Source organism: Catharus ustulatus, chromosome Z (genome assembly GCF_009819885.2).
Source record: "Catharus ustulatus isolate bCatUst1 chromosome Z, bCatUst1.pri.v2, whole genome shotgun sequence".
In the NCBI taxonomy this organism is placed as follows: Eukaryota; Metazoa; Chordata; class Aves; order Passeriformes; family Turdidae; genus Catharus; species Catharus ustulatus.
This window is the reverse complement of record NC_046262.2, coordinates 60,867,917-60,888,396: the sequence shown is the minus strand read 5'-3', so window position 1 is coordinate 60,888,396 and position 20,480 is coordinate 60,867,917.

Genomic DNA, 20,480 nt, shown 5'->3' with positions numbered 1-20,480 from the left:
TATGGAATGTCTGGTATGTTTTATTTTTGTTTACATAAATACAAATCTAGTTTTTGAAATTATCTTATTTGTCTCTAAATAGGAAAGGTGCTCTATCATCCCATCTGCTATACTTTTATTTTTAAAATCTGTCTCTGTAACTAGAGTTAAATTCTCACCTCTTTCATTGACCTTTTCTAACTGAAATCTATTGAACCAGTTGCAGGCTAGTGACACAAGATACCATAAATTTCACGATTGCACCTGGCCTAAATGTACATCCTTCTCTGCTGCACTCTTTCTTTTTCATAGGAAGTTCCATCTTCAGGGACCTGATTGAATTTCTCCTTCAGAAGCAAAGTTAATTTTATATTCTGTAGATAACCCTTCTGTATTCACTCCAGTATTTGTGTATGCACATGCATGCTGAATGTCAAGTCACTTCTCCTTTGCTTATGATTCTTTTCCAATCATATTGCAAAGGGTATATAAAAGATTTCTAGATTAAAATACAGTTACTATTTTTTGATGTAATAGCACAGATTAAAAGCACTTGAATATAGCTGAGTTGCAGTAGACACAATTGGAAAAACTTCATCACTCTTGTGCTGTCTCTAACGGTAATGATTAATGTACCATTGCAGGATGAAATATATGCCCGTAGATTACTGTTTGAATTACTGTGCCTTCTTTATGACTTATTGTTTCCAGAGATGTCTGCACATTTCATTTAAAGATCAGGGAAGAATTAAAGCCTTTTCTTTTTCTTCCCAGAAAGGTTAAAAAAAAAAAAAAAAAAAAAAAAAAAGAAAAATGAGTAGAACGAAGCTCTTTCTCCTATTTTAAAGGAACTGTCTGTGCATTGGTTTCTGCCCAGGAAGGAGAACAAAAAAGAAATTTCATCCATTTCAGCAGTTAGACAGTTTCATCACAGGCCCAGCTTAAAAGTCTGTGCAAACCCACGCAGCATAGGGAGTAAACAAGAGGAGTTAGAGGTATGTGGATGCCTTCAGGGGTGTGATCATATTTGTGTCACAGAATGTGGTGTGATGGCTCTTATGATTGGAGTGTTGAAGTAGAAGGACACAGGATCCTAAGGAAGGACTGACAAGGGAGATGAGAAGGCATGTCAGTAATCACCTGGAGTGCATGGAACTGCACTTGGGGATGGACTGAGAGCTTGTGGGTTGCAAGGCCCCAAAATCTTGCTTGTTGAAACTTTTAAAAGGGTTTATGTTTGTTCATGTACTCTGAATTAGACTCACAGGAGAAATACCAACATGATATTCTCAAGAGATCAAAACAACAAAACAGACTTCACTGGCAACTTTAGAAAATGTGAGAACTTTGGCAAAATGCTTTGCAACATTCAGTCGGCAAAAAACCCTTCCTTCTCAAATCATTAACAGCCCATTCAACTTAGCAAACCCTAAGCCCATTTGATTTTAAGTTACTCAAAAATTCTTAGAAGAAGGAATTAAGAAGAAAAAGAAAGAGCTGTATGGTGCATTTGATGCACTGAGGAAAGGGATGGCAACCTGAGGAATTTTGACAGGCTTGAGAGAAGGGCCTGTGAGAGCCTTGTGAATTTCAGCAAGGCCAAGTTCTGCACCTGAGTTTGAGCAATACCAAACACAAATACAGGCTGGGGGGAGAATTAATCAAGTGCAGTCCTGGGAAGAAAGGCTTGGGGATGTTGGTGGACAAGAAGATGAACATGTCTTGACAAGGTGCACTTGTAGCCGTGAAAGTCACCTGTGTCCTGGGTTGCATCAAAATAAGTGTAGCCAGGAGATCTGGGGATTGGATTCTACAACTCTACTCTGCTCTTGTGTGACCCCACTTGGAGTACTTGGTCTTCCAGTGAGCCCAGAGCAGAGCCACTAAGATGATCCAAGGTCTGTAGCATCTGTCCTGTTAAGACAGGCTGAGAGAACTGGTGCTGTTCAGCCTGTAGAAGAAAAGGCTCCAGGAAGGCCTCATAGCAGCTTTCCAGTACCTGAAGCTACTCTCATTCAAGAGAGCTGGAGAGGGATTTGCTGCATCATCAGTCTGTGACAGTGTGAAGAAAAATGGCCTTTAGCTGAAAGAGGGTAATTTAAATTGGCTATTAGGAAGAAGTTCTCTGCTATGAGGGTGGTGAGGAGGACCACTGGACCAAGGTTGACAGGAAAGGTTGTTGATGCCCCACCCTAGGAAGTGTTTCAGGCCAGGCTGGATGGGGTTCTGAGTAAACCTGGTCCAGTGGACAGTGTTGCTGCCCAAGGCAGGGGGGTTGCAACAAGATGCTCCTTGTGGTCAGTTCCAATCCAAACGATTGTACTATTCCATCATAAATCACTGTGGTTGGACTAAATTCAAATGGGCTATGAGAGCTGGCACAAATGGTTTCCATTCCTAAGGGAGTACAAAGGTCACATAAAGAAATTCCACCACCACCTTCCTCCAAAATAATTTAAAAATTATTGTGGAGTAGAAGAGAAAAAAGTACTTTTGTGCTTCTATCTTTTTAACACTTTTATAATTAATTTTAAGAAATTATTTCTAATGAAGCAGAGTATATTTTAAATTTTTTTTTGAAATAAATAGTTTTTAATAAAATAGCTTAAAAAGAATTATAATAAACATTACATTGACACAAATAAGAAAAAAGCTGTAAAAAAATCTGCAATATTTCACAAAAATATTTAATGCTTTTATAAGAAGAATGTTAAAACTTTAAAACTGTCATGGATATTTATTCACGAAATAAACAGTAACACTGACAATTAAAGTAATGATGAAATTTTAGGAAGGACTCTATGGGATGTAATTATTTATCTATGGTTTAATTTTAAGATTTGAATTCATTAAAGTTAGGAAGCAAAAATTCCACTAAATAACATCTCCAACCAATTGAAATAAACTCATCTTGACCTTGAATTCTGAGCAGCTAGAGACCCTTGTGGACAATATTAATTATTAAAAATAATTATAGAGGTATTGAGTGAATAATTTTCAAAATCCTTTTCTCACTAGAACTAGTAATGAAATGAAGTTTCACTCCTGCAGTAAATTCAAACATATAAAAGATCATTGCCTTTATCTATTGTATCTAAAATCCAAGAACAATGAAGGAAGAGAATAGAGTTTACAAAAAGGTGGAATAACTGTGATTTCAACTAAGTATCTAGTTTTTATATTTTTATTTTCCTTATATTGTCACTTTTAGTATAAAAAATTGATGATTCTGTTTAATAAGATACATTAAATTAGAACACTGGAATAAAACATAAAATGTAAATTTCAAAAGACATAAGCAGCAATATGCTCTGTCTTGAATTATTTTGAACATTTTCCTTTCATCTTGATGCATTCAAAATGTTTCAATGACAACATAACAGCTATAAAGAATACAATTTTCTGTTAGGAAAATGTTTTGAAAATTCTCCAGTGGTTTTCACACTTTTCCTGACAAAATAAGCAATCAGTTAACAGATTCAGTATTTTGTCATGTTGATAGTGCTCCACATTCCATATGACTCCACTGCAGTGTCTCTTTCAGGTAGTTCTTTAGGCAGTTTTATTTTAAAACTAGCCATTTGTAGAAATGCTATGTGTGATTTCATTTGTTCTGTGATGTAAAAGCAACAACCATGCCAAAAGAGATTCCTCAATTGCCGAAAACTCTGCAAGGCTGTTATGGTGAAAAAGAAAATTGTCCAAATAAACTCTTCTACTTCTCTTCTGGTGGCAAAATTTGCTATCAATATTAGTCTGCTAGTTTCCACTGTGACTTATGCAGGAAAAAAAAAAAAGGTGGATTGCTAGTTTTTCCTCTTTCTTTTTCTTTCCCTTTGTCATTAGAACTCTTTTTTTTCAACTTTCCCCTGAAATTTCAAGTACTGTAATTTCACTATTACAAGACGCACTTGATTATAAACCGCAGCTCCGGGTGTCAGCTTACTTTTGCTCTTTGTCCATACATAAGCCGCACCTGATTATAAGCCGCACTGTTGTTCACAGCGAGGACCCATGTGCAACAAAGTTGCCAATTAGTAACAGAATCACGGGATCATGGGTTTACTGGCTTGGTTCGGGGCCGTGCGGGCTTGGCCCACTCGGGGCCACTGACAGGGCCAGGTGGCCCAGCTCCGCGCTGCTGCTCGGTGGGGCCACTCGGGGCTGGCCGCTGCTGCCGCTGGGCTCACTCGCCCTGGCCCGGCGCTGCCCTGTGGCGGCAGGCAGGGACAGAACCCCCCACCCACTCCTGTGGTGCCAGTGGGAGGGGGCATGGAGCCCCCCTGCCCACTCCCACTCCTGCAGCACTGTTGGGAGCCAGGTATGGAGCCACCTGCTCCTGCAGTGCCAGTGGGAGCTAGGCACGGGGCCTCCCCTGCCCGCTCCCGCTCCTGTGGCACTGGTGGGAGGTGGGCATGGAGCCCCCCGCTCCCACGGTGCCAGTGGGAGGCAGGCACAGAACCCCCCGCCTCCCACCAGGACCGCGGGGCCGGCTGGAGGGAGCCCCCCGCCTCTTCCTCCACCCCACGCTTCCAGCACGGAGCCTGTCTCCACCTGCCGCGCAACAGAGTAACCAGTTTGTAACAATAGTGCAATCCCAGGTTTTACTGGCAGGTGCTCGGTTTGGCACCTGTCTTGGGTTACAATACAGGTTGTGATAAATGATTGGTTCTATCACCATCTGTTGAGGGTGGGGGCGGTGATCCTTATTTCAACGGTAAATATTCTGCTAATGGGCCATCCATTGAAACCAGGTGGGGCATTGTTCTTTATCTTTTCACAACTCACCCTTTCCTCCAGGGAAGTATCTTCTGCTAATGGCCCATTGAGTCCCACTGTGTGACTGATAAAATTACTTCATCCCATTGGAAGTTGCTCCAGCCAGGGGGAAGGGCCCAACATTTCTTACCAAGATAAAACAGTGGTGTGGGGGACACCAAAGTTGCACCCCTTCTCCACTGGACTCCAGAGGGAAGCTGGATTTTCTCCACGTCACCACTGGACCTCCGGAAGGAAAATTGCATCTTCTACAGGAGCACTGCTTCAACTGAACCACATCTGTCACTGCAGGAGGATGCAACCACCATTTAATGGGACTGCTACCAATACCCTGCCTGACGGGGTGTCAGATTGTACTCTGACTTTGTCAGGGCTTAGGGTTTGTTTCTTCGTAGCATTGTATTTCTATTTTAATTTCCCTAGTAAAGAACTGTTATTCCTAATTCTCATATTTTTGCCTGAGAGCTATTTGATTTCAAAGTTATAATAATTTCGAGGGAGGGGGTTTGCATTCTCCATTTCAAAGAGAGACTCTTGCCTTTCTTAGCAGACACCTGCCCTCCAAACTAGGACAGCACCTCATCTTGCACTTCCAGGTTTTGAAATTTCAGAAATTTTTTCACATATTAGCCACTCCTGAGTGTAAGCCGCATTTCCGGGGTGGGATCAAAATTTTAGTCAAAATGGTGTGGCTTATAATCATGAAATTACTATAGTTATTCAAGCGTGAGAGCGAGCACACACTTGGACACATGCATGTACCTGCACACACAGAAACACAACCAGGGTCTTCAGAACCGGAAGGGAAAGCTGGTTTAACTTGACCAATGTAAATCTGTAGATCACTGGATATGAAGATCACAGAAAAAAAAGCCATTCTGTTTAGCTCTAATTCCATTAGGATCATGTGTGTTTTGAATGATAGAAAAGAATTAAGACAAAAATCGCCAGATTTATTGGTTTCATCCAAGATTTATGGTAGCTGTTTCAAGGGCAAATAAAACAGGGTACAGGATTCATGTCCATATTGCTTTCTTTCTTATCTTTCATTATCTTATAAATGTTATGGGCAAAGTCAACTTTTGGAGACAATAAAACAACAATTTTCCCCCTGAAACTTCAGTGAGATTTTCTGTGTTTTTATCTTCGTATATTGATTTTTTAAAAAACTGTTTTCCTAAAGTTTAGTACACATTTGTCTGTCTGTTCACTGAGTACAATTATGTTTTTTTCCATTTTTTCATACTGAAAAGTATTATGTTCTGGTTTAGCTTGTTAGTGCTTCATTATCCATTCCTATTGGCTTTTGACACAAATTGATTTTTAAAAGAAACATTTGACTAAAAGAAACATTTGACTGAAACAAACATTTGACTGAAACAAACATTTGCTGTACAAGACAGACAGAGATATAGTCAGTGTAAAAATAGACACGAATGAGTGAAATACCAAATTTGTTTCTTGGATGCATAGAGAGAAAATGCCTTTTGCTCTTTGTGTTTCTGGAAGTAAATAAAGTAGATTCTTTGAATAAATCTTACCACTGGAAATAGTTCATAAAAGTTTATATACCTAGTAATAGAGATCTATTACAATTAATAATAAGTGGAAGACCTTGGAAACAGTGGAACAATATATGGTCTGCATGAGTAAAATGTGTTATGTACAGAGAATTACAGTATGACATAACTCAGCCTTCATTTTTTTTTTTTTCAAGTCCATTGTCTGAGATCCTAATATCCATCTGTTATAATCCAGGTTTAGCACTGTTTTAAAATGACTTTTTGAATCTTAGAAAGCTTTCTAAGCTTTAGAAAGGTTTTATTTTTTTTGTCCTAAACCAACAGCAGGAGTGCTTACTTTCTTTTAGGCCTTTGAGTCCCCAGGTTACAAGAAGCCCATAAGAGCTACAGTGGCAAAAACCAAGGTTCTTTTGAATCTCTGGAAGGGCCTGGAACTACTTTTATGGTGACAATGAATTATCTACTGTGTCATTGCAGCTGTTACCATTCTTGTAAGAATGGACAGTTGGTTTTTCTGAGCCAATTGTTCCTTCAGACATGATATTAAAATAAGGTTTAAGATAAAAAAGAAAGATAAAATATAAATTCATTTAGTGGCTCATATTTAGCAAGGGAAAATTTGTATTGGTAAGGTATTATGGTACCAAGCAAAGGACCTAATAATAGCTACAATTTATTCTTACGAGATATTGCAAAAATAAACCACTAATGCCAGATACATTCTCTGTCTTCCTAGGAATAACTATTCTTCAAGATGTCTTTCCAACACCATTGAGGTAGATTTTTTCAACATTGTCAGGGTTTGGTGTGTTCCCCACGGATTCACTAGATATTAGAACATAAATGAATGTTAACAGAAGGCTGACTTTTTTTTTTTTTTTTCAATTTTCCTTTAAGAGCATTATATTGTAACCCTTTAAGACAGAAATGAAACCAGTTTTTCTACATGAATTCAAACAGTCTGATACACAGCTAGGACAATGAATTCATAAGTAACCTGTAGGGCATACCCAAAAGGGTCAGTCCTTTCAGGAGAAGATGTTAGACTTGCTTTGAGGTTTGTCATATCAAATGAATTACTCAGGATTCAGAAGCTTACTCTCAAATTGCTTTTTAAACAAATCAGATTAAGCGGAAAAAAATTACGATTTTGTAGTTTAAAATGGGCTGTCTGTCATTAAATGGGCTGTCTGTCATGTATTTTGTGAAGTCCACAAATCCAGGTGAACAGAAATGAACAGAAACGTTCCAACCACGACCATATCTAGTTTGCCACTTAAAGAGATTGCCCCCTTTTTTTTTTTTTTTTTTGGTGCTCCAAATCCATTTAACAGCTATTTAGATTCTTCTGCTGGGTAACTGGGGGTTCACAGGGAGACTGGTGAATTACAACAATCAGTTGATCAACACAGTGTCAGATCTCACTTTAATGTCAATCTTGTTTTAAGTCTGGAGTTGAAATAGATTTTTTCCAGAGGCACTTTCTAAAATATTCTGTTATTTCTTGGCCAGAGCCCTAAAGACTCTCACCTACCCACATACACAGCTAAAAACTTCTTGTATTCTTTGTTAAGCCTGTAAGATCATTGACATATTATGAAACACCAGAACTCCCTCCAATTTAAACTATGACATTGCTCAAAATCCTAGGATGATTTTTTTCCTAAAGACATAGACAGCTCATTCCAAGCATACACTTGTCACAATGACAAGTCAGGTTAAAGACCAAGAAGATTGCAATGGAACAATTAGGCCCTGACATGAGAGCTGATTTTCTTTTCAGGACTATAGCTTTTAATGCATACTGCCACAAAGTTTGATACACATGGAAGTTGGAGTTGACAAGATCAAAATACTCAATTTGATGGTGGAATTTTTTTTTTGTCAACCTCATATATGGATGTTACTTCAGAAATTAGTATTCTTTCTTTATTTGATATTCTGAAATTTACTGCACCCAATGGATTTAAAATTTTGGGTACTTGTCCTCAGACACCCTGACTTTGTAGAGTTTTGCAGCAAAGTGCTGAAATGATTCAAGTCTTGTGTCTCAGCCGCTTCAGTTTTCACATTACAGTCTTACCTGGACATGTGGTCCAAAGTATAACTTTGTGCAATTCTAAAAAATTCTGATAAAGGTGGAGCAAACTTACCTTGAGACAGCATGTGAGGATATGCTATAACAAGCATTTGGAAAGGCATATTAGTAAGTGACTAAATTATTAGTACTGGGAGATATTTGTTGGTGAAAGGACAACTGAGTTCTTAGTTAGGAATAAAAAGTATATTTTCATGATATTATTAAATGTGGCAAAAAATTGTTCTACAAATTAAGAAATTAAATATGTCTTAGGTGGATTTAGTTAAATGGCAACGACATATATATGCTAAAGCTGAAATGTACTGTTACTGCTTTAGGATAAGCCAAGAACAGGAATGCGCTGCCTTTTATATTTTTCTCAGTTCCTGTTTCAAGGCCATAAACCTTCCTAAAATAGCTACCAAGAAGATTTCTGTGCTACTTAGTGTAGTAGTCGAGCATAAATCTGCACTATAAGCGGAATTTAGAAACGCCATTAGTAAAGCAAATGGGAATGGTAGAGTGAGATCAAGTTACTTCGGAAGCTGAGTCATACAGATACTAAAACTACCAGGTGTGTGGGTGACAGACACCAGAAGGAAATATGTGCTGACATTGACACCAGGAGGAAAAACTGGAAGTTGTGGCCGACTTTTTTGGTCTGGATGGAAAAAACTAGAAAAAGAATGCAGATAGTGGAAGGCACTGAGTATTCAAGACCTGCAAGTACTAAAGACATGGAAAATATTTGCTCAGATTTTCTTGTTTCCTATTGATAAGTTTTGCACACTATTCTTCTGTTGCTATCAGGCTGGGAGGGTGAGAAAAAGGATGTAGCAACAAACTTCCTTCTGAGGCAGAAGAGAAGCAAAAAGCCCTTTATTAAAGAAACAAACTACGCTTTTATAGACTAGATCGTGGAACTGAGGATAGACTTGATTTCATTGGTGCAAGGACAGTAGCACCCTTTGTCATGTCTCTCATGCACGTTGCAGGTGCTTATCTTTATTATTAATTCTTTCTCTTATGCTTTCTTTGAGCAGCTTGAGAAAATCCAAGGTACACCTTTCCCTGGCTTCTACCAGTATCCACATTCTTTAGGTTCTGAAGTTTTACAGCAGTTGGTGGAAGATACAATTGATCTGAAATACATTGCTCAGTTTTACATTGCAGAGAACATTATTTCAGTTAATTTTCTTTTCCAAGTCACGCATACATATCCGGTTTGGAGAATAAAAAAGGAAAAGGAAGATATAAATGAAGAGACAGATGGATGACATTATGGGGAGGACACACTATAAAAGCAGAAAAACAGAAAAGAGGGGAGGAAAATGGAAGTATAGAACAAAAAGTAATTCACTGTTATTGTACCAGAACCACATATCAGCACAACCATTAACATGTGATTGTAAAGATCCTGCACCTTCCTCTCAACCTTGCCTTGTTTTGACAAGAGCTATCTGACAAAACATGAAAGCTTTTGTACATGAAAGATTTTTTTTTCCTTTACTAGGAGGTGTTAACAGATGCCTTGTTTTGTGATTGTTGAAAAGTGAAAGCTTTCATTATTGGCAGCTGCAGAAACACCCACTCCAGGACCAAATAAATTTGAAAGATTGTAGGCTGAAGAAATTATGAAGTACAAAAAGCAAAATAAAATAACCACATCCCATTCAAATAATTCCTCTTTTGAATCTGCTAGTCTTGGGTGATAAGACTTGCTTCTCAGCTCTTTCCTCTGAAGAAAGTGATGAAATTGCTAGACTTCCTCTTTGAGCCCTAAGTATCAGTGGTAGAAAAAGAACGCCTAATTTATATAGAAATTGAAGAACAATCTGAAAGTATGTCTAGTTTCTGATGATTGCCTTTTGTGCAAGAAAAATTATCTAACATGCAAAAGCCAATCTGTGTAGTAAGATCATGGTAAAATGCTGCTTAATTCTTGCTTTGTTGGCTTTGCAAGACTCTGTATGGGTCATATGCAACATGACAGGTTTTGTCAAAGTCAATAAAGCACAGGATGAATTCCTCCCAGTTTTCATATATAACAAGCAAATTGAAAGTCCTTGGAGTATTTGGATTTAAATAAGCCCAAAACAGGCCTACTTTTCAGGGAGTACTGAACATCAACATTGAGATATTTTCTGTTGCTATTCAAATTTCTGTGGATAAAAATATCATTAGTAATTTGTAAAGTGAATCTTCTCACAGCATTGTTTGGCATGCAGTGTATGACTAAATGCTACTTTTTATAAAAGTGACTAAATGCTCAGACTAATCAACTCAGGAACAATTCACTGAATTTAAAAGTGAGAACTGATAAAAATCAGTGAGACAAGTCAACTTTCTGAAATTACCTGTTTAAATTTTCAAGGCAATTGAATGCTGTAGTAGGAGATTTCTCATTAGAGGGACTCCACAAGTGTTAAACAAATGAAATTCAGGTGTTAAACAAAAGAATCATCAATATTTCTAGAGATTTTTATTGAGGAAGAGTCCAGGTTTACTTAAAAAAAAAAAAACAAACCAAAAAACCACAACAAAACAAAACAAAAAAATCAACACAAATAATCTACTTTGCAAGTCAGTCTTGCACTGTCCATCCTAGTGGCATAGCAGATGAAGAGAATGGGAATTAAGAAGGAAAGAGTAACTGTAGCTTATTGTCTGGAGCAGTCAAAGATTCTATTAAAAATAACTAGAAACTCAGGTGTATTTCTATACTCAACTGCAGAAGTTCGTTAAAACATAAACATAAACTCCCCCATTGTGGTGGCCAGCAGCCAAGCCCCTCACAGCCACTCACTCATTCCCCCACCAGGGGTATCGAGGATGGAATCAGAAGGGTGAAAGCCAGAAAACTTGCAGGCTATATGGAAATAGATATATAAACACATTGGTGTTACAGTAACGATCAAAATAAAGCAAGGAATTAATTCACCAGGTTCCAAGGGCAGACAGGGGTTCAGCCATCTCCAGGAGAGCAGAGCCCCATCACATATGACGGTGACCTAGGCAGACAAACACCTTCACTCCAAATGTGGGTCCCTTCCTTCTTCTGCCCCCCGTTTGTGTACTGAGCACGATGCCCCAGCTGTGCCTTCTGCCAGCCTCCCATACACCCTCAGACTTTCTACCACCACAGCAATAGGAAAAATAAGAAAGGCCTCTGTATAGGCCCTGCTCAGCAATAGCAAAACCATCTCTATATTCTCAACCCTGTATTCAACACAAATCCAGCCCCATACCAGCCACTATGAAAAAAAATTAAGTCTACCTGAGTAAAAACCATTGCACCCACATAAAACTTTCAACCTGTGATGTCTGTGAATTCTATTTTTGATGATGTGTAACTCAGGTGATGAGTCATGGTATGTTATTGCAAGCACAAGTTGTTACACAAGAATTTGGACATCTGTAAGAGTAGCACATTCTATGAATGATGACTAATATCTCAGTTCAAGAGAAAAACAGATTATGCTTTTTGGCTGTGATAGAATATACAAATAGTTTTATATCATACTAGAGAACTAAATTCTAGATGATCTATGCAACATACATTAATCTTCTGTTATCACCTAAATCCTCAACAAATCTGTATTTAGAAACTAAGACAGAGTTACAAAAATTTATCAATTTTGGTAGGAAACTATTAATTAAGTGTAGTTAAGGTCAATGGATTTTTTGAGGCCTAAGCTCACCTTGAAGAAATACACATTTTCCAGTCAAACAGAATCCCATTACAGGTCTTCCTTTGCCTCTTTAAAATCAGATTTTAGCTGAAGTTCACACTACTTCCTTCAGTCTAAGTAACAGTATTTTATGCAGAAATTGTGGATATCTTACAGAAGTAAAAGTTTACTACATTAAAAAATTTCTCCTGGTTCATTCAGAAACTGTCCATGTTCTCTGAAAGCCTTTGCAAGCCCTTTAGAAAAATGCCTCGAGTATATTTGTTGTGTTCCCTTGGTCACTTTAGATGCTCAGAACACGAGAACATGAATGCAGTGTAAGTGAGCAGTTTTTCTGTACAGTGGTAGTTGTGCTGTGTGTCATGAAATAATGCTGTCCCTGTTCTCTGTGTAAACAACATGTTCTTGGTTTCGTTTCCTTGCTCACTGTTTTTTGAAACAGCTGTTAATCATACATTTCTGCCTTATGTTATGAGCTGGCATAAATTCTGCTTGGTTGTCTTATCCGTGTTTGTCTGGTCTGTAGACAACTTGTCAATGAGCAAGGACTTCATGATATGTCAAACCATCTCCCACTCCCTGTTAAAAACGCAATTTTGTGAGAAACTTGTGTTTAGAGGGTCAAATTGTTTAACCAAAACTTTGACCCCAGTTTTGATGAAGTTATTCCAAAGCCAGGCACAAGCTTAACCAGATATATATCTTGGTGAGTTTTTTTTATTCTGTACATGTCAGGTTATTTAGTTGACATATATACATATGTATGTTGAAAATAGTAACAACTTGAAAAAAGCCAAGCTTTTCTTTCATAAAAATACAGTTTTGGAAGCCAAGAATACTGAATACTTTCTGAACTAGAAACAGTTCTGAAATAAATAGATTTAATTTTTTCCCTGTCTTGTCTTGGAAAATAATTATTTTCCTTTTAAATAATATGAAAGTTGAGTGGATTTTGAAAGAAAGTATGTTGCTCTAACTTCTCCAAATGAGGACGTTTGTATTGTTATTGGTCATGGTCTGTAAGAAAATTTTGTAAATCCATCAGGAGGCAGTAAGTTAGCACCTAAGGATGGTATCATGACTGAGCTTTATGGAACAAACTCTTTCTTGTGTCATGCAGGCTGAGGTTATAGAAACTAGAGGTTGTGGTTTCTGAACTGTACACTGCATTTCCTGCAATGGGCTGAAGAAAGCATAAATCTAATAAACTCCCAAACTACTTTATATATTAATTATATTGCATGTTTCTGTTTGAATTGTTTACAGATAGTCATAGTTTTATTTCACTTACTAATTGCTCATAAAATAATTCCTCTAAAGACTTCATCTACTATAGCTTTTTTTTTTTTCTGATGAGCTCAGAGGAAAAATCTCAGTCTATGTTTATGCTGATTTTGACGTAAATACTCCAAAGACACTTTCACAGATATTTGTCTTACATGTCTGTGGAGAAGACTGTTCTCATCTGAAACACATGGATGTGATATATGCAGGGCATCCTGGACCAAGGGAGTAATTTATAGTAATTTTTTGGGTGCTTGGAAGGCATAGATACTGCTGTTAAAATCAACTGTTTGCTTTGTAAGTAACTATTTTCTTCATAAGTACATGATTTTAAGTTTTCCTCAGAAATCTTTATTTGAAACGAAATATTTCAGCCAACAAACTATCCAGGACATTTTTGAGCTGGGAAAATTGTGTAGGAGCAACAGAAAAAGGTTATGGAAGTTTGATAAAATATGGCACTGTAATTTCATTTGTGCCAAAATCATGTTGTTGTCTTTTTTTTTTTTTTTTTTTTTTTATTCCTGCATAAGACAGGTCATATTTGGGCTGGCTCTGCCAACATTAATCACAGCAATACAACTAGGCAGTGTGTTACTATTAACGTGGTAATCAATCTTTGCTTTTAGATATAATTTGGTGCATAGGGAAAATCCATAGTTCAGAAGAAAGGCACTTTAAGTGTTTTCATTGATACTGAGTTTGAGGAAGAAATCAACTTGAGACAAAGAATTGGAATGACTTTTCAGTGGACAAGTTAGTAGTTGGACAAGATTTGGCCTGATGCAGAGATCTTTCAATTCTGACTTAGAAATTTCCCCAGATGCCCAGAACCTTTGTGGGCAGCAGTCCTTGGAAGAAAGAGAGGGAAAAACTGGTCCATTAAGCAGTGTTTGCACTACAGCAGTTGCATCAGTAAGAACAGGTAGACTATGCTCCTACGTAGAGTAATATACTGATTACCATACTTCTTCATACTTCATCTGATAGCCTCAGTTCACAATGACTTCCAGGAGCCTGGAGACTCTCGGGATGTGCTACAGGTGCTGTGGCACTACACTGTGATGAAGAAAAAAATCGAAAGATCATGGAAGTTAGATACAGGTGAGTTATAAAATCTTAATTCTATGGAATGATTGTGAGTTTTTGTTTTTTTTCAAAGCCTGGAAGAAGTTGGCTGTCAGTTCTCCAGCAGTAAATTTGATCTTTTCTGTAGTTTGCCCAAGTTATTCCAAAGACCTGACAGTACAGGCAGGACAGAGTTTAAAATGAGCTGATTATTTAGCTCGGAGTATTTATTTCATTAACATTCATTTTAGACCAAGTTTTGCCATCTTGTAGTATAAATTTGGGTTGGATTTAGTAGTGATGTCTCAGGAGGAAAAAAAAGGAATATGATTTTTTGTAATGCACAATGTTCCTCTCATACACATGGTGACCCAAACACAGACAGAGAGACACACATCCACGCATCTGTATTCCTCCTTCCCTTTGAGTATGAATGTTGTGTTTGTTCTGTTCTTTCAGATAACCTTGTCAAGAATGTATGAAAGAGACCTTACTTTCATCTCAAAAGGCAAACTCACTCAGCAATCTTGTCAGGCAAACTCACTCAACAATCTTTGCTTTAATCAAAATTTGTACTAGGTCACAAGTGGGTCACTGTGGGCAAATATATTTTATAAACGGTTATACTGTATCTATAGGGAGACCTAAAGGCTTTGTGACAGCAACCTCTCTTCTTTCTGGAAGATAAATATTCACTCCAAATTTATAAAAGTTGAATCATAAGAGAAAGGGGGGAGATAAATTTATTTTTTATTTAGCTGAGGACATTTTTATGGGGTGATAAACTTATTTTCAACCAAAGGCATATTGTACAGTCACACTCTGTTAATGACAAATATTAAACCAAGAGACCTTAGACCCATTAACCCAAGATAATTATCAACTGTAAATCAGTGTCATAATCTCAAAAGGAACCATTTAATAGATAAAGGACAGAGAGAACAAAAAAAGTTGCAATTGTAAGAGAATAACATCAGAAAAAGTCAATAAAATTTATTTAGAAACAAAAAAAGTTCTAACTAACAGTTATTTTGTTCCCTCCTTTAACTCTGCATACTTCTGTATTTCAAAAATGTGGCCATTCCATTGCTCTAGATTGTGTAATTTCTGTAAGCAGTTCCATGTCGCTAGTCAGGCTGTCTGTAGGTCCATTGCATCCTTCACTGGGCAGTAAAAGCTCTAGCTCACAATCAGGATACTGGATATTCTCAACTCTAATAAGCTTTAGAGAAGTAGTTTTTCATTAGGGCTAGTTCTCATTTTATTACCTTGGAAAGCAAGGCCGCAATGGTCAACTCTCTTGTGCCTGAGCTGTGCAGTTCTTTTTTGTTTCAATCAGAAGCAGCAAAGGCGATGGAGAGAAAGCAGAAGGATGCTGCACATGCAAAGGATGCTCCACACTGGTTTTTCTCTGCAGTGATGTCTGTCCTCTGTGCATGGCCACTTCTGTGCTTGGTTGCTGCTCCTGGAGATGCAGCCCCCCGGAAAAGGCAACACAGGAACCTGTTCCTCCATCTGAGTGAAAAGGGATGATGATGCAGAGTTTGGAGTCATAAAACTTGGCAGTTGGCAGATGATACAGAAAGTTCTACTACAGAAAGAGGTAAGATTGGAAACCTGGAGAGCAAACAGTTGATGGCAGAAATATATGAACTTTCCTGAAGCTTGTGGGCTTAGGGATATGGCCCATAAAATGTGCTACAAAACCTTGGTTTTTTTTTTCTGGGAATACACCTAGATGAAGCTCCAGATTGAAGACTAAAGATTTAATATTTCCTGATTAAAGAAATTTGATCTTGCCCCTTTCTGAAAAAGATCCTTTTTATTTATTATATTCTCCTTCTCTGAGATCAGTCTTTCACAAAATGGCACTGAAATGACACTCGGCACAGAAATACTGAGACTTTCAGTGATTCTAACTTGGTGGGATTTATCAAAGTATTTTTAACAAGACAGAGTATGGGTACTCTTCATCGCTTTGTTCTGCAAAAATCTTCAGAACCAGACAAGAAGTTTCCTTTGCTAATCACCAAAATCAAGTAAATATAAGCTCACTTTAAAACCAGTTAATTTATTAGCTGCTGTTTACCCAAACTGCTAATGAACCTCTGTTGACCTCCAAACACATTTGAAGTGCTCTGTATTTTAATTATAATTTTGATTTTGTGCAACTTCTAGCTTTTTGAACAGAAAATAGTGCATCAATAGTAAAGCAGAACCTATTTTCTACGTTATGCAAAGGAAAGCTTTTAAAGACAAAAAGGATTCATAAGCAAACATTGCCATTGATGGGAGTTGGAACTTTGTCTTCTTTGATTTTCTTTATGCAGATTTAAATTCTGTATTCAAAAGGGCATATGGCATACTGATACAATGCAGTGAATTCAGCTTTTGAACTTTCAACATTTAGCTCAAATTCCTCAAACAATAGACTAGCACTTGCCGCTGCTCTCTTCCACATTGAAAATACACCTTCATGTCATAGCTGTGGAGAAGATGTCTGTTTTTTTAATGGCCACAGAATAAAATTGTCCTCTGTGATGAATGACTAGGAGCCTAATTTCACAGACACATAGAATCATAAAATGGCTTCAGTTAGAAGAAACATTAAAGGTTATCTAGTCCAATACCCACAAAATGAGCAGAGACATCTTCCACTAGATCAGATTGTTCAGAGCACCATCCTACCTGACCTTAAATGTTTACAGGGATGGAGCATGTACACCTTTCTGAACAACCAATTTCTTTGTGTCAGCACACTTATTGTCAAAAATATCTTCCTTATATCTAGTCTGAACGTGCCCTCTTTATTTTAAAATCGTTAGCATTACCATTTGCCTTATTGCTTCAGGTCCTATTAGGAGTTTGTCCCCATCTTTCTTGTAAGCACTATATTGTACTATAAAGCATAATAAGGTGTTCCTGGAGCCTTCTCTTCTCCAGGCTGAACAATTCTAATTCCCTCAGTATGTTTTCATAAGAGAGGTGCTCCAGATGTCTCAGGATTTTTGTGGCCCTCTTCTTGACTGGTGTGGATAAAGAAGTCACACATTTTTAATGATTTTTGACACCACTGTTTTCTTTGCTATTGGCTTCCAACTCCCCAACAAAGGTATCCCCAGAAAAAGGCTATGAGAAGTCACTTTGAAGTCAGGCTAAACTTGTTCCCATAGAAGCCCAAAATTAAGTAGAGAAAGAGGTAACTCTGTGATGCATATGTCTGAAATGAGCATTGTGTAAGGACAACCATACTACTCAGTTCAGATGGAAAATGGTAGCCTAACTGTGGAGGAGGAACAATTCACCCATCTCAAAGTCCAGGCTTCTGCTGCTTGGTTGGGCCCATAGATGAGGTAATTTAAAATCAGCTCTGATACCTTGACACAAGGGACTAGTCTTTAAAAATACAGATATCCAATCATAGTTACACTTCCATTCCTGGTCCACTTTGGTGGCAGTGTATGGAGCTTCTGGCAAAGTGTGGAACTAGAGCTATCGATTTTATCTTTTATTGGAAATAAGGCAAGAAATTTGCTGCTATGACACTTCCATTATGTCACAGGAGAAGGAGGTACAAGCTTAAAGAGGAACAAAAGAAATGTGAAAATTAGCTATAAATAATTGAATATGACTTAAGCTATAATAATTGAAACAAAATCAGGTCAAGAAAAAGTTTAAAAACTCTTCAAATAAAAATTGAATTTTGATTGAATTAACCAATTACTTGAATGTTATTTAAGCATCAGTTGCTAAAACACTTAATGTACCTGTTGCATTTAGAATCCTGTTCATCCAACCATATATTGTAAAGCTGTAATTTGGATGTTTCAGTGATGTAAGATACAAGTAATATGATAATGTCGCCAGTACACAGGGGTGGAACTGAAAATGAACACACAAGATCTCTTCATTTTCCCATGAGCTTGGTGTTCTGTCTCTGAGAGCGACAAAAACATCTACAGGATTAACCCTGTCTTTTCTACAGTACTCTCCTAGATGTTTTTTATTTCCTCCCATTTTTAACATTAAGAAGTACCTATGTCTGGTCAAGTTGTGCCTATTCCAAGCAGCCCTGATGAGAGTAAGCAAAGAGTGTTCTAAGGTGTTATGCCTGTAAGCAGTTTGTTACAAGCATTAAATTGCAAGCATAATAATAACCCTTAATGCACTTGAGGAATCAGCAGAGGATGCTGAAATAAGGGTAACAATAGGGATGATAGCCTTTAGAAATTGTAATTGCTTCTTAACTGTGTCGATGAGGCAGTCCTACACACCTGTGGTTTCAGGGAGTTCCTGTGCTTTTTTGGCTGCTTGTTGTCCTGTGGTAGTCCTGGTTACTATTTAGAGGGACCGTGCTGTTCTGATGAAGGGCACCTCACAATTCTTTCAACCTCCTGGTCGTTCTTCTTAATCTGTACTTGGAAGTACTTTAAACTGAGCAGGCTTATGTGTTTTTGATGTTGTTTGAATATTGCTGTTCCAAAAGATTCTAAAATATTTTTACTATGCTGCTAATGTAATTACGGTTTTCCTTTACACAATGAAGCCACTAAAACACAGCATTATGAATCACTGCCCCGTTAATCATTCCTTTTATTATTGCCTATAACTTATCCTCCTTCTTCATTGCCTGTTTTTATTATTTTCTTTATTTTAATTTATCATATTGTATTTTATTTTATGCCATTTATATTGGTCTTGAAAATTGAAATTGTCATAAAATACCGGTGCAAAGGGATTAGATGGAAATTCTGATAATGACCTAATCTAGTCATGTGGGTAAATGCCACGCTAGACAATCTTTAAACTGTAATTTGAGAAATTGTATTAAATTATTTAACAGTACTGGTAGTTCAGTCCTGCAAAGGCAGATGGTTTTGGTTTCAGGGAAATAAGGAAATGATATGTAGATGCTTATGTGCATGGGGGATGGAAGAGTGCAGTTGACTGAAAAGAATTAGATACTCTATTTCTCTGCCAAAAAACCAAACATTTTAAAAAAGCATATTAGGAATCATAGCCTGACTTACTGTCATATGGGTCAGAAATTTCCCATAAATTTCTTGCTTTTCTTTCAATGCAAAATATATTTCTACCAAAAAGAAGAAAAGTTTGTACTGTGGTTTTAAAAAGGCTCAAAATTAAGCATTATGTAACTGTTCACTCAACCCTCCCTCTATTCCCACCCTGGTGGAATTGGGAGGAGAATCAAAGCAAAACTTGTATGCTGAGATAAGAAGTTTTTAATAATTGAAAATAAAGTAAAATACAATAATAGGAGTAAATAATAATAATCATATAGAAAAGGAAAACAAATTATTCACAACTATTCACTCACCACTGACAAATGCCAGACTTCCCTTCCCAAACCCAGATAGGCCACACTTCTTGGTAAGTCCTCTCATTTTGTATACTGGGCTGGACATTCTACGGTGTGGAATATCCCTTTGGTTAGGTCAGGTCACCGATCCCAGCTTTTTCTGTGTACTTCCTCACTGGAAGAACATGGGAAAACAAAAACAAAACAAACCAAAACCAAAATCAAAACCAAAACCAAAATCAAAACCAAAACCAAAAAACCAAAGCAAAATGAACCAAAATAAAACCCTAAAATCATTGACTTAGGATAAACATGACTTACCCAAACCACAAAAAATATCAGTGTTGCCAAAACCATTCTTATTTCAATTCAAAACACAGCACTGTAACAGCTACTGAGAAGAAATTAATTCTGTCCCAGCTGAAACTGGGACAGTTTCTTACTGTCAAGACTTGAAAATCAGGACGAAATGTTATCATGTTTGGTTAACTAAGGTGCATCAAAGGTATATCACGTCTTTTTACAGACCAATGTCTGAAAGACTGAGCTGTGACGAATGTACCAGTGTCTTCTAAAGCATGATCAAAATATTTGCACATTTGTGAATTATCTGTTGCTTCTGGAGACATGCAGTAAAAGCTTTCTTGAGGTCTAGGTACTACCTCTGTGAAGTTTTCTGACATTTGTTTCTTTACTTTTAGTGAACTAAATCTCATTAGCTGATGGTTCGTTTCATAATGCACTCAGTACACAAT